Source organism: Meriones unguiculatus, chromosome 3, assembly GCF_030254825.1.
Source record: "Meriones unguiculatus strain TT.TT164.6M chromosome 3, Bangor_MerUng_6.1, whole genome shotgun sequence".
In the NCBI taxonomy this organism is placed as follows: Eukaryota; Metazoa; Chordata; class Mammalia; order Rodentia; family Muridae; genus Meriones; species Meriones unguiculatus.
The window spans coordinates 56,656,906-56,670,294 of NC_083351.1; positions in this window are offsets into that span (position 1 = coordinate 56,656,906).

Below are 13,389 nucleotides of genomic sequence, written 5' to 3' on the forward strand. Positions count from 1 at the left end.
TGACTCCAGAGTTCTGGCTTGTGCAAATTGGAGGCACCGTGGGTAGTCACAGTGGGCCATGCCCTGTGGCCATGCATTATGGGCTATGCATTGAGCAAAGAGCCTTTGGAAGAGATCCAGAAGTAGGGAAGGAATTTAATTATAGTTTGGTTTTGAACTTTGAACATGATGAATTTAAAATACTTATGAGACATCCAAGAAATGTCAAGAAGGCAGCTGCGCATGTAGGTCTAGCCTCATGGGAGATTTCCAGGCTGGGCACGCAAGTGTTAGTCACCAGCAGAGTCATCAGCATCATTGACGCTGTGGGCACTAATGAGATAGTGGGGAACAGAGGAGGAGAAGGGGCACCTGGGAACAAGCCTTGAGTAATTAACAGCCAGTGGAAAAAACAATGAATCTGAAAAGTATAAAGGTACTTATACTTAGAGAAATCAGGAAGCCAAGACTTCCAAACCCAAGATGGGAAGAGGAGAAAATCACTAACAGTGTTCAGTGCAGCTAAAAGAGAAATCAAGTCAGACGAACACAATGAGAAGTCTGGATGTATGGGAAACAGAGGAGGTAAGAGAGAGAACAGATAAAGATAAACAGTTAGCCTGGGCATGTGGTCCAGGATGAGATAATGCTGACATGTAGGAGGTTATTGTGGCATGGAGCAGAGAGGATGAATTATACATACAGGTGATGGGCAAAGCTTACAGATGGCCTGGAATCAAGCATGGCTTCTGGATTTCAGACTAGAATAACCTGAGTGAATGGTGTTGCCACCAACTACAATGAAATACAAATGAGGTGAACAGAGTAGACCAGGATAAGGATCAGTTCTGTTTAGGCCATGTACATTTGAGATGTCTAAAAACTATTTTGTGAGACTCTGGAGCAGTTTGGGAGACAAAGAAGAAGCCATGGCAAGACTTTAAAATGACGGAATTTTCATCATTAAGGTGACATTGAGAAGAGAGGCTCCTAATAGATCAATGCCAGTTAGAACAAACATGGCATTGACTGAAACTGAGATGAAGAGAGGTGGAATATGTGGCTGAGAGAGGGTGTTGATTGTTTGGGGGTGGGGTTGGAGGGTAGGAGAGAGACACAGAGGAACTTGAAGGCCTCATAAAATGCAAAGGCCGTTCATGTTAGCAGTGCTGTATACAAATCCATGTGATTCTCTACCCTGAGCACAGCCATCCAACCACAAAAGTCCAACTGGAAGAGGCTGAGGAGACGGCTCTGCAGGCGAAGTGTTGTTCTGCAAGTGTGAGGACCCAAGGAGCCACACAAAAAGCCAAGCAACTAGCCTGTCATCCCAATGCCAGAGACGGAGACAGAGTTCCCCCTAAGAGCAAGCTGGCCAGCCAGACTGGCTGAAATGGCAAACTCCAGCTAGAGACCCAATACATAAATCAACCGCAGGCGTCCACACAAATTTGCCTGTACATCCCCAATGTGAATTCTGTGTGTGTGTGTGTGTGTGTGTGTGTGTGTCTGTCTGTCTGTCTGTCTCTGTGTCTTTCTGTCTCTGTCTCCCTTTCTCTGTCCAATTCTCTCTCATCCTCATTGTCAAGTGAAGAGCCGAATCATTTGTATGCTAACATTGTCCCTAGCTCTTGCAACTTTCTTCCTAATTTTCCATGCCCTAAAAGACTGCCTGTCAGTTCTGCAGTGAACTGACCAGCTGAGAAAAACAGTCAGACCGTCTCAGTATTGCTGGCCCATCTGCTCATTGCAGGGACTCAGCATTTCCTCAGTTCTTGCCCCAGTCCCGTTTTCCTTCCTCAGGATCCCCTTTCCTTGTTTCTGGGGTCCTAATATGTGAGTGAATGGTTCACAGGCAGGCCTGCCCAAGTTGTGACTTTCATCACCTCTCCTGTAGGTTGTGGCAAGAGTCTCATAATTGCTTTTCCTGCTTCCGGTCTCTTCTTGCTCCAATTTGTCTTTCAGTTGCCAGATTAATTTTTTTTTTTGAAACATAGCTCTAACCCAGTCCCTGCCCAGCCCAAACACCTCCAATGTCTCCTATTTATAGACCAGCAAGGTTCAGGTTGCATAGCGTTGCCTAGGGGTTCCCAGCAACTGAGTAGGCCTGTGGCTGAGGTGGCTGGTCACCCTGCTCATATCTGACCGGCTCTGTGCAGCCCCGTTTGCACTCCAGCACCTGCTGCCTCAATGCAGGATCTGAAGAATCAGAGCTCACTACTTCCTGGAGAGGAGGAGGCCTTCAGAGCTGTGAGCTCAGATTTCAGGCTGTCTCTTCCACTGCTTTCCCCACCTCTCTTTCTGTAAGTTGCTGGTTTTAGACCTCTTCATCCTTGCTTGTGTTACGTCCTTTGTTTAAATTTTTCTGCTATTCCCAAATGGACAAACGCAACTTATGTTTGAAGGATTGTGTTGTCTCTTCTTCACTATGCTTTATTCCCTTCTTCCATGCTTGATTCCCTCAGCTGGAATAATTTCTTTCTGTCCCAGACAGCAAGAACATTTAACCTGCTTCCTCCTCAGGTATTTCGCTCCTCCGCCTTTTGTCTCTGTTAGTTTGGAACACGGGTGAATGTGCTTTCCAAACTGGGGTGCAAATTGGTCTACATCCACTTCAACAGCACATGTTCATTAAGTACCTATCACAGACCAAATAGAATCTTAGGTGTTGAGAAAAGAGCAGGAAATAGCTGTTAGGCCCAGCAAGAGCCTAAATATAAGAAGGTATGACGAGAACTCAGGAAACCAATTATCCATCGATGCAAAAATGCAAGAGATTCTTTTTAACCATTGTACAATGGGGTCAGCCCTGCTGGTCAGCTAGGAGTGGCACCGGGAGACAAAGAGCTTAGGTTTTTAAAAGACACAAGGCGGGAATCTCCTGGGGTTGACTTCTTGGCAAGTTAGGATTGGATGAAGTGTCTAACTTTTAAAATAATTGGTTGGTTCTGGGCATCCTTAGGTCCAGTCAGCCCTGTCGTAAATATCTGATCTTCAAGTCAGGTTGGAATTTCCTGCCATCCACACTTAAATGGGGGGGGGGGTGATTACCTCATCCCATGTCTGTTCTGAGGAGTGGGGGTTACAGGCTTTGGGTCAAAGGTCAGGAGAAGGATTGGGGCCATTTGGCCCAGTTTCCAAACAAAGCCCGTCTCATCGGCGCCAGCCGGTGATTTTTTCTCCATTTAGTAGAGATCTCTGCTTGTTCTCTTCCTTATCTCTGCCCTCACAGATGGCTAATGTCAGGAACTTTTACATTCCTTGGTTCTCTGGAGAAGCACTAAGAGGCTTTAATTAACATGGGCCTAAAACTTGCAAATATAAGTTATAAGGCAATTAAAAGAAACATAGGTTACAAAGTTAGTCTGATTCTTTCATTTCCCCCTTCTCCTTGTAACTGCTTCAATCATGAAGCAGCTGTAGAGTGAGGATTCTATCTTAAGAAAATTTTGCCTTTTGACTCAACATTTCAGCCTGTAGAATGGGACAGTGGGTCGAAGATCCGTCTTCTGGAATTTCTTCATGCTGATGACTGGGCTATTGATGTCTCAGTTTGAAAGAGGCTGAAATGCTGGTCAAAAGTTGGGGCGAGTATGTGGGTAGTTACCTTAGTCTGTAATTATCTGGGTTTTAGTTTTTATTCCATGCCCAGTCATATTTACTCTTTGGTAATGTTATCTTAGTGTAAGCACTTGCACTGCACTAATCTTTTTCCTAATAAACATAACCAGATGATTTACAATGCAGGGTTCAAACATTGAAAAAAAACAAGCAGAGTAGCTAAGGGTCCCATTTCTTGAGTGCCCAAGGGAGTTGCTTTTAACTGAATTTTTTCTGGATCTTTAGAGCTCTCACCCAAGATACTAGAATCTCTTATTTTGATGCCAAAATCATGGCCTTTTGTCCAATTATAAGTTTTTCCTAATTTAGTAAAGATTACTAGGAGCCAGTCAAAGGCTGGTCAATGAGGCAAGGCAGTCCTTAACAATCTCTGGTTAGTTGATTCAATTGAAGAGATGGGGGCCAGTCATGTCAGCTTCCAAAAAGTCCAGATTTCAGCTTGTAGTCCATAGCTGGTCCCAGAAATAGAGTCAACCAGGTGAAAATCTGCTGAGACAAATTCAGACTAGAGACAGAAGTTAAGATTTGTCTATTACATGGGAAAAATGAGGAATCCTAAGACCAGGGAAAAACTCATCTGGGATCTGTGTGAACTATGCCAGATCTAGGTCTCATGACCTTTTGATTTTTATAAACTCATATGAATTGTTGGTACACAAAAGAAAATATATATTAAAAGACTCAGAAAAGTAACATATCAGCAAATCTAATACAACAACATTCTGAGAGTAACAGGTAAAACTATATCTAATGGAATGGGCACCAGTCAGGTGTTTGTTTTGTACCTTTTATAAACAACTTAAGTTTGTCCACAGTCTGAAACTCTAATATTTTAGCTGTGAGCCCTGTTAGTAATCAGCCATCAAAGGAGCTCAGCTACCTTTTGTACATTTAGACAGGAATACATTAATGGCTTTACTGCTAAACCCTGGATGCTCAGATTTTTCTTAACAAAGCAACTAGAAGGAGTAGGTTTAAGATATTTCTGTGTCAAAGTCTACCCCAGAAACGGCAGACATTAAGAATACCATAATAAAAACTATGACTTTTGGGTCAGATATATACATTAAACAGATGTTTTTAGCATGATGATAAGTACCTTTAAATCTATTTCCAGAAAACAACCAAAGGAAATTAAAATTTCAAGCTTGTGACTGAATAGTAAGCAGTCAGTGCCCCATCAACTTATCAGAAGTCTATTGATCAATGCCAAAATTCTGAACTTCTTAAATCTTATACCAGTATAAGCACAAGGGTAGCAAAGAGAAGAAATCTAAAATATCTCCCCCTTTTAATATGTCTTAAATCATTTTTTATCATTATAACTCATTTTTATATATTTTAAAATATTTAGACTCTCTAAATTTTTTGCATTTATTAACCCTGAAACATTTTTTAGACCAAACAACATTTTTTATTTTTATAACCTAAACTTTTGAGCACTGAGAATGTAGCTCAGTGGTAGAACACTTGCCTAGTAAGTCTGAGGTGCTAGGTTCAATTCCCAGCTCTGCAATAAATAATTAAATCATCATAACCTAAACTCCTATATCCTCAGACCCTACATAAGCTCTATATCTTTTTATCCAACTACTTATCATAAGACACAGGCAACTGATATAAAGCCTGTGAGCAGGGCAAACCTGTTTTTCTTTTTACATAAAAGATATAGTACCTAGTAGTTCTAACTAACTAATGAACTGTCCAATGAGCTGATAGTGGACCTACTTGTCTGCTCTTTAGCTGCCAAGCTACAGTTAACTTAGCCTAGCCTTCCAGCCTAGCCGTCAATGTGATCAGAGACCTGAGAAGGATAAATTATGAGCTAAGTAAATGTAAGAATCAAAATGACAGAGATGACTAGTTAGTCTATCACCTAGGCAGTGTCCCTGACTCCTGTGGTCTCCTGGCTTCCTGAGCAGAGGCAATCCAGCCATCAGGCATAGAGGATGAGAAACTGCTGCTGTGGAAAGAGGAACAGGAGAGATTGACCTCACCTCACCTCAGACAATGTGAAACAATGACTCTGCAGGTGTCCACAGCTGTATCCACAGTCAGGCTGGGCTCTAGCAGTGGGCCAGTTGAGGCAGTGTTGCCCAGTGGTTAGCATACCACAATCCAGAGTCACGGTCATCTGTCGTTGTCCAAATCTTCTCAGAGACCTTGGGGAGCTACTGCCAGGATTTTGGGACTTTCTGTCACAATTAACTTACACATGTTAAAATGCCATATTCATCAGATCTCTGACAAGCTTGAGGGCCAGCATATCTGAGTTACTCTTTGTCTATTTTTATCATCTGCTCTAAATTGTGTCCTATAAAACAGAATGCTATGATCTCTAATTTGGCATATTCCTTAGATGCATGTTTTAGAAATCAAATTTCAAGTAGATCCATATAGGCAAACTTCATAGTTACCCATCCTAAATTTAACCTTAGAAAAACAACCTAAACAAAAGGACTGGGTAAAGCTTAGTCTATAGTGTAACTTTAAATCTGCTCTTTCTGACTAAAATAAAAAAAAAAGACCTTTAATCAGGCACAATTTATAAAGGGGCTAGCAAATCTTATGAATCTCCCCATCTTTTTAAAACTTAGGAGCAAAAAGCTTTACACACTGGGATCAAATAAGTTTGAGAACCAATTGCCTAACAGAACAGTTCAGAACAAACAATAGCATAGAACAATTTTAAACTGTATGAATTATTCTGTCCACATCAAACCTGTCAGCCAGATTTTTTTTAAAGAGAACATAAGAAAACATTTTGCAATGAAGAATCACCAGCCTTTTAAATGAAGTACAAGATATTTTACAGTTTTTTTTTCCCAAATAATATTTGCAGGTATAAAGAACCAAAGCAAACATCACTCATATGCCCCCTGGCTTTTTTTTTTTTTTTTATTCTTTTTTTTTTTTTTTTAATGCAGTTTATTCAGGAACATTGAACAATCCTCGGACCCCGGGGAAAGCCAGCCCACAGCTTAAATAGCCTCTGGGTAGCCAACCCAGGCGTGCCACGGGGACAATGCAGATAGGTCCACATACATGGAAGCAAGCCAGATCCTCGGCCTTAGCCAAATGTGGAGTTGTTCGTGACAGAGAGCACTCACCATCGGGAAGGTGGAAGGCGGAAACCAGCTCCATCTTTAAGGCATAGCTGGCTTTTATATACATACACAGACCTTTTATAACATTCTGTATACCTTTAGGTTCATAACTTCGTTCTTCTGGCTTAACCAGACACTCTTGCTTTAGACAAGCTATTTATTTCTTTAATATCTCTTGCTCACTCTCTCTTTCTTTTAGACAACAGAAAAACTCCCATCAAATTTTTTTTTTTTTTATTTTTCAAAGGGTTGGGAAACTGTCCCAAGTTCATTGTTAGACTGCCCAAGAGTTATTGCTCAAAAAATCTGATAAACTGTAAACGTTTTATCATGTTAAACATTTTTAAAACTCGTATTTGCAATATCAAAACAAAGTATCTTTTTCTGGAGTAAATTTATAAAGTATAACCATAATTTTAAAAGTCAAAACCAGATTTTTGAGACCAAAATTTATCAGTGCAAACAACCCAATCTTTGGAACCAATACCAACTCAGAACAAGACTTCCTTCTTATCCTAAAAGGAAATAAAATCATTTTGACTCAGAGATTTTGCAAACTTTGTTCTTTTCCTGAGCCACAGCATGTGGCAATTTACATTGTTGTTATTTAAACATATGCATTTATAGACCTTATAAACACATAGGCACATATACATGTTTTAAACAAGAATTTGAATTTTAACCTTAAAACATACCCAATTATTTTTGATCATACCAACCATTTAAGACCAGTTGAAAATAATTATAAAATGGCCATATATTTAAATAGACAGACAAAACTTTTTTTTTTTAATTTAGACTCAGCTGTAACTCTAAACATTACAGCAACTGCAGTTTTCTTCCTACATCTTTGTTTGATCTGTAAATTGCAATTGACTCACGCCCCCCTAGGTGGGAGGAGGGAAGAGAGGAGCAAGAGGCCTTGGTGAGCTCCTGCTGCTCACTTCCCTGCTGAGCTGACTTGAAGGCAAGGGGGAGGAGTTTTTCCTCACTTTTAGTGGCCGGAGCAGCTCCTGTCGGGTGCTGTTCCCTGCCTAGCCACGCACAAGGAATTCCACCAAGGGAGCCCACGAGCCTTGCCTGCTCCCTTGGCTCTCTTGTGAGCTTCACTCTAACTTACCTCCCCCGCGGGTCCTGAACCCGCTTCCCAGCCGGGCCTCTCCCTCTTTGGCTGCCCATCACAAGGGGCCACATCAAACCCGTGCCCTGCTGAGTGTGCATTGTTATTCCACAGAGGCTCAAGTGCCTAAGCTCAGCCCCGGCAGCCAGCTCCACCTCGTCTCCCCAGCCACCTGAAAGCACTCCCTCCTCGGCTCCCTCGGGAGGGAGAGCACACTGCTTGGTGTCACCTGCCATGCAGCTGTGTGCCCTCCCCAGCCGAGAACAAGTCCTAATTTTAACTGTCCTCTGTCCAAATTTTTGTCAGTCCAAGTCTACAAAGAAACAGACACAGAAAAACACATACATACATGAGAGACACAGGAATTGCCACCTTGCCTTATTTGGCCAAGGCGCACAGACTCAGATTGTTGGGGGAGCACCCCAATCCAGGTTGGAGGAGCGGAATCTCTCCATCTTCTCCCTGTTCACAGAAAGGGGCAAGCTTAGCGTCCTACAGGATGCTCCGCGGCCTCAGCGTTAATGACACGTCTGTCCGCCTTAATGAGACCGTTCCAGGCGAGTGGCCTCAAACCACTCAGGGGACTCGAACCCCTTCGATAGATGCTCGCGAGCCAGACCATAAACCCAACACTGCCACTGTTGGTATAACAGAACAAACGTGTAACAGACAAGAGACACAGGACAAGGACAACCGCGGTACCTACTTCTGAGCTCAGATGAGTCCCCCGATAGCCAGTGTCCAGAGTTCTCCTCAGTACCCCTAAATCCCGGACGAACCCCCATAATGTTAGGCCCAGCAAGAGCCTAAATATAAGAAGGTATGAAGAGAACTCAGGAAACTAATCATCCATCGATGCAAAAACGCAAGAGACTCTTTTTAACCATTGTACAATGGGGTCACCCCTGCTGGTCAGCTAGGAGTGGCACCGGGAGACAAAGAGCTTAGGTTTTTAAAAGACACAAGGCGGGAATCTCCTGGGGTTGACTTCTTGGCAAGTTAGGATTGGATGAAGTGTCTAACTTTTAAAATAATTGGTTGGTTCTGGGCATCCTTAGGTCCAGTCAGCCCTGTCGTAAATATCTGATCTTCAAGTCAGTTTGGCATTTCCTGCCATCCACACTTAAATGGGGGGGGGTGATTACCTCATCCCATGTCTGTTCTGAGGAGTGGGGGTTACAGGCTTTGGGTCAAAGGTCAGGAGAAGGATTGGGGCCATTTGGCCCAGTTTCCAAACAAAGCCCGTCTCATCGGCGCCAGCCGGTGATTTTTTCTCCATTTAGTAGAGATCTCTGCTTGTTCTCTTCCTTATCTCTGCCCTCACAGATGGCTAATGTCAGGAACTTTTACATTCCTTGGTTCTCTGGAGAAGCACTAAGAGGCTTTAATTAACATGGGCCTAAAACTTGCAAATATAAGTTATAAGGCAATTAAAAGAAACATAGGTTACAAAGTTAGTCTGATTCTTTCAAGCAAGCGCCAAGCAAGCGTCTGGCAATCCTCCTTAAAGGGGAGCGGGGAGCCAGCAAATACACAGCATGAGATGCCGGCTCATTCTGATAGAGCAGAAGAACCATGCAAAGGTAGGGAGAGCTATGAGGCCACGCAGGAGGACATGGTGTGTGAGCGGAGTTCTGGTTGTTCAGTGGTTTCCAGGAAGAGCATCTGAACCACAGGGGCCAGCAAGTGCAAAGGCCCCGGGCTGCATGTATTCAGGAAATGGCAGAGAGGCCAGCTAGATCCCAGAACCGAGGGTTGTGAGAGAGAACTTAGAGATGAGTGTGAGGATTCGGGCTTTTACTCATGTACATAGTCAATGGACTTGAACACCCATTTGTTTCTGTTAGAAGAAAGCTATTAGAGCACCTTTGGGACCTGACTTCCACCCCATATCATTAACAGCTGAGCATCCAGTTGGATCAGAGAAGCTGCACTATTTACTCCTAAGCGTCCATTTTCACAAGTTGGTGGCCACTGTTGCTTTACCTGTTCCCATGTGAGGTGTCTAGTCAACGCGACGCGGCCTGGAAAAGGAGTCTCTACTGAGTATTGTCTTCATCAGGTTACTTTGTGGGCATGTCTGTGGAAGACTGTCTGGATTGCTAATTTACATAGGAAGACCCTGCCCACTGTGGGTGGCTCCATTCCCTGGGCAGGCTGTATAAGAAAGGCAGGGAAGCGGAAGCCCAGGAATGGGCCAGCACAGAGTGTTCTTCCATGGCTTCAACTTTGAGTTATGCCTCCTCTCTATGACTCTATTGACCTGAAGGTGTAAGCCAGATAAGTTATTTTTTCCTCCTAATCTGCTTTTGGTTAACGTGTTCTACCACAGCAACAGAAAATAAACTTGAGCACAGGTTTATCATGGGACACTTATCTCCAGCAACTTGACAGATGATTCCCACCATTATGGCTGTGCTTCAGTGGGTCAAAAGTCCTCGGAAGGCCACAGGGGATCTCTTAGCTAGAGCCAAAAGCTTATAGATGCTACATCTCGTTTTCTCAGACACAGTTGGCAACTCTAGCTTAAACACATGCTCAGCCTTGTTGGTAAATAACGATGTCTTGTGAAAGCCTGGGCTTAGAGGGACCACCTGCCATAGCAGGCCCCTACCCCACACAAACCCCAGCTCCTGTCAGAAACTATCAGAAGTATCCAGCAGACTCACGCCACGCACGTCTCCAATCAGGTCACTTCTGTGCATTCAGCTCTGCGGTCCGATCTATGAATGCTGAGCATCCTAAGGCGGCTTCAGCTCTTGACATGGGAGGGAAGGCTGGGAACCTATCCGGATGCACCTCACCAGGTGTCACAGGCTCATTTCTTTGATGGGAGTCAAGTTAATCGGCCAGAGAAATCTGTGTGGTTTGCCCGAGTTACCATCTCAGCGCCCATTCATGAGTGGCGCTCAGAAAACATTTGGGGAATGAAATCTGATACATTGAAAATGACCCAATCAATCTTTCATTTGTTGTGAAGTGTTTTTGAATGGGCGACTGGGGAGGAAGTTATTTTTCTGCTCTCCTTTAAGTAGCTGATATTTGTGCAGTGGCCAGCACTCTGGTGCGTTTTCACATTTCATTCTGATGCACTCTCCTGAGCCCTGTGCTCGTACAGCCCTGTTAGCTGGCCAAGAGACTCCTTGAGAATAGTTCAGAGGCAAGAAAGGAGAGCAAAGAGACTGAAGGAGGCCGCAAAGTAGGGCAGAACTGCAGTGATAAAGAGTGAAGAAAGAAGGCCCCATCAGGAGATGAAGCCGCTTTCCCAAAGTGGCTCCTTCCATGACCTGAACCCCAAAGCACAGAGACACCACGACACCATGCAAGCACCCTGGGAACACCATCAGTGCCTTCTCATGGGTTGCTTGTATCATTTTCTACCTTGAATTCGGTAAGCTATGAAGTTGCCTCAGCCTCTATTCACAGTTGCCTCCAGAGGGTCCAGGCAAACCTGCCTCCCAGACCTGAACAGAGGGCTGGCCACATGAGAGAACACTTCCATTTTCATAGCCCTCTTGGGATAGCCATGATTTCTTCTGAGGGCCCTGAAAAACCTAGATTTATCTGCTGTGTGATTGTCTCTTTAATCTATCACCCGGTGCTCCATTAATTAGCAAGACTCTTCTTTAAACCCGGCTGACTCTTCATCCTCCTGCCTCTGATCACTGTTAAGTCCTAATGCTGAATTAGGTACTCCTCATTATTGCCATGGCAACCCACCATAATCACCCATGTAAAAGTTTGTGCCTTCACTCTAGGCTCCTGGGAGAGAGAGGCAAGGTGATGAGAGAGACAGGCTCTTATTCAGATACAGATGCCCGCAACAATAGCTTCACAAATTACTCCCTAAAGTAAATTGATTTGCTAAGTACTTTCTTAGTTATATTTGACACATAGTCTTCTCCTCCTTTCTCTCCCAGCTCACCCTGTCATAAATGCTTAGAGGAATATTCTCTATTTACCTCTTTATAGTAACTCTTCTTTTCGATGTCTGCTTCTGATGAATACATCGGAATTATGATATGTTAATATTCTTGACATTCTACTTAATTTAAGAAGAGTGTCTTTTCTTACATTTTCCGTATCTTTTTACTGCAACCCCTCTTCTCCCTCTAAGTAAAACACGGCAATCAAATGTGCTCATGAGCGCACACATGAGCATACATCACAGAATAGTCTAGAAAGGCCTCAGTGTAGCCCTCGAAGCTTTCTTTGATTATTTGATCCTTGGATGGTGATCTAGCCCGAACTACACCACAGATTATATGTTGGAGTGCAAGTCTAGTTTAAATTTTACTAAATTAGGATTAACCCAGAATTCCTCTTATCCCGATAACTGCCAGAAATTTTCCTTTTGGCTCTTTTCTGAAATGTTATTGATGAAGCCAAAGACCTCCCTAAACCTTGTAGCAGAGTGAGTGACTGTGTACATTACACACTGTATCATCAGCAGCTCCTTCTCACCAATCAAGTTCCACTCATGCCGGCTGAAGTAGAGCCTTCTGGGAAATGGACACCTGCTAAGAGACATGAGCCTGCCTGCTCATACCGCTGTCATGTGCAGAATGAGGTTCTCCTGTCTGAGTCACCGCATGAGAAGGCGGGTGTGCGAGTGGGTGGTGAAGGGACTTTTCCAGAATTCAGTTCCTCAAGCCCTTTGCTCCACCTGTCAGAAAGCATGAGGGCTGGGTTCCTACGTGGCAGCACTTCCTGCTCTCTGTGCCTTGGGAATCATCACCACCCTTCTTCACCCTAGTCCCTTCTTTCTATATTACTAAAATGTAGAAGGAATCTCTTACGTGGTGAATGGATGCAACACCTATCAATTAAAAAAAATCCATGGCCTATGGCTGAGACAGGAAATGGGTGGGACATCTGGCAGGCAGAAGGGATTCTGGGATAGAGACCAGCATGTGAGCTTCTGCCGCCAAGATGTGAGGAAGATGGATGCATGGTGCCTGAGCTCAGGTAACTAGCCATGTGGCAGAATTTAAGTTAGTAGAACGGGTAAATTTAAGTTATAAGCTAGTCAATGAAGAGTGTAGCTATATGGCCTAGGCAATTAAATAATATTTAATGACTCTCATGAGTCATTATTCTGGGAGCTAAGGGTTGGGAAGGAAAACCACCCACAACAATAATGAAATACTACTACACTAGTGTTTGCATACAAGTGACAAGAAGGCAGTTTTACAGTTAGAACAGTTGCTGTGTCACAGTGAGAAATGTAGCCTCCATTCAGGCTAGAAGATACTCTTGGCCAAAGATGAGTCCCTGAGGTATATGATCCAATTTTAATGACCAGAATGCAGAATACATGCTAGTCTTCCCAGTGTGATGTGATGTATTGCCATTGTATGTTGTCCAGAGCTGACAGCCTTTGGATGACATGGACACGGAGCACAGGGCCCACAACAGTCACTTAATTTCTTTTAAACTTGGAAGAAAAAACCAAAACATCATCTAGCCTGGATCCTATTCCTCCTTAAATGAATGTAGCCCTAAAATACCATTTTAAGCAAGTGTGCGCATGTGTGTGTGTGTGTGTGTGTGTGTATGTGT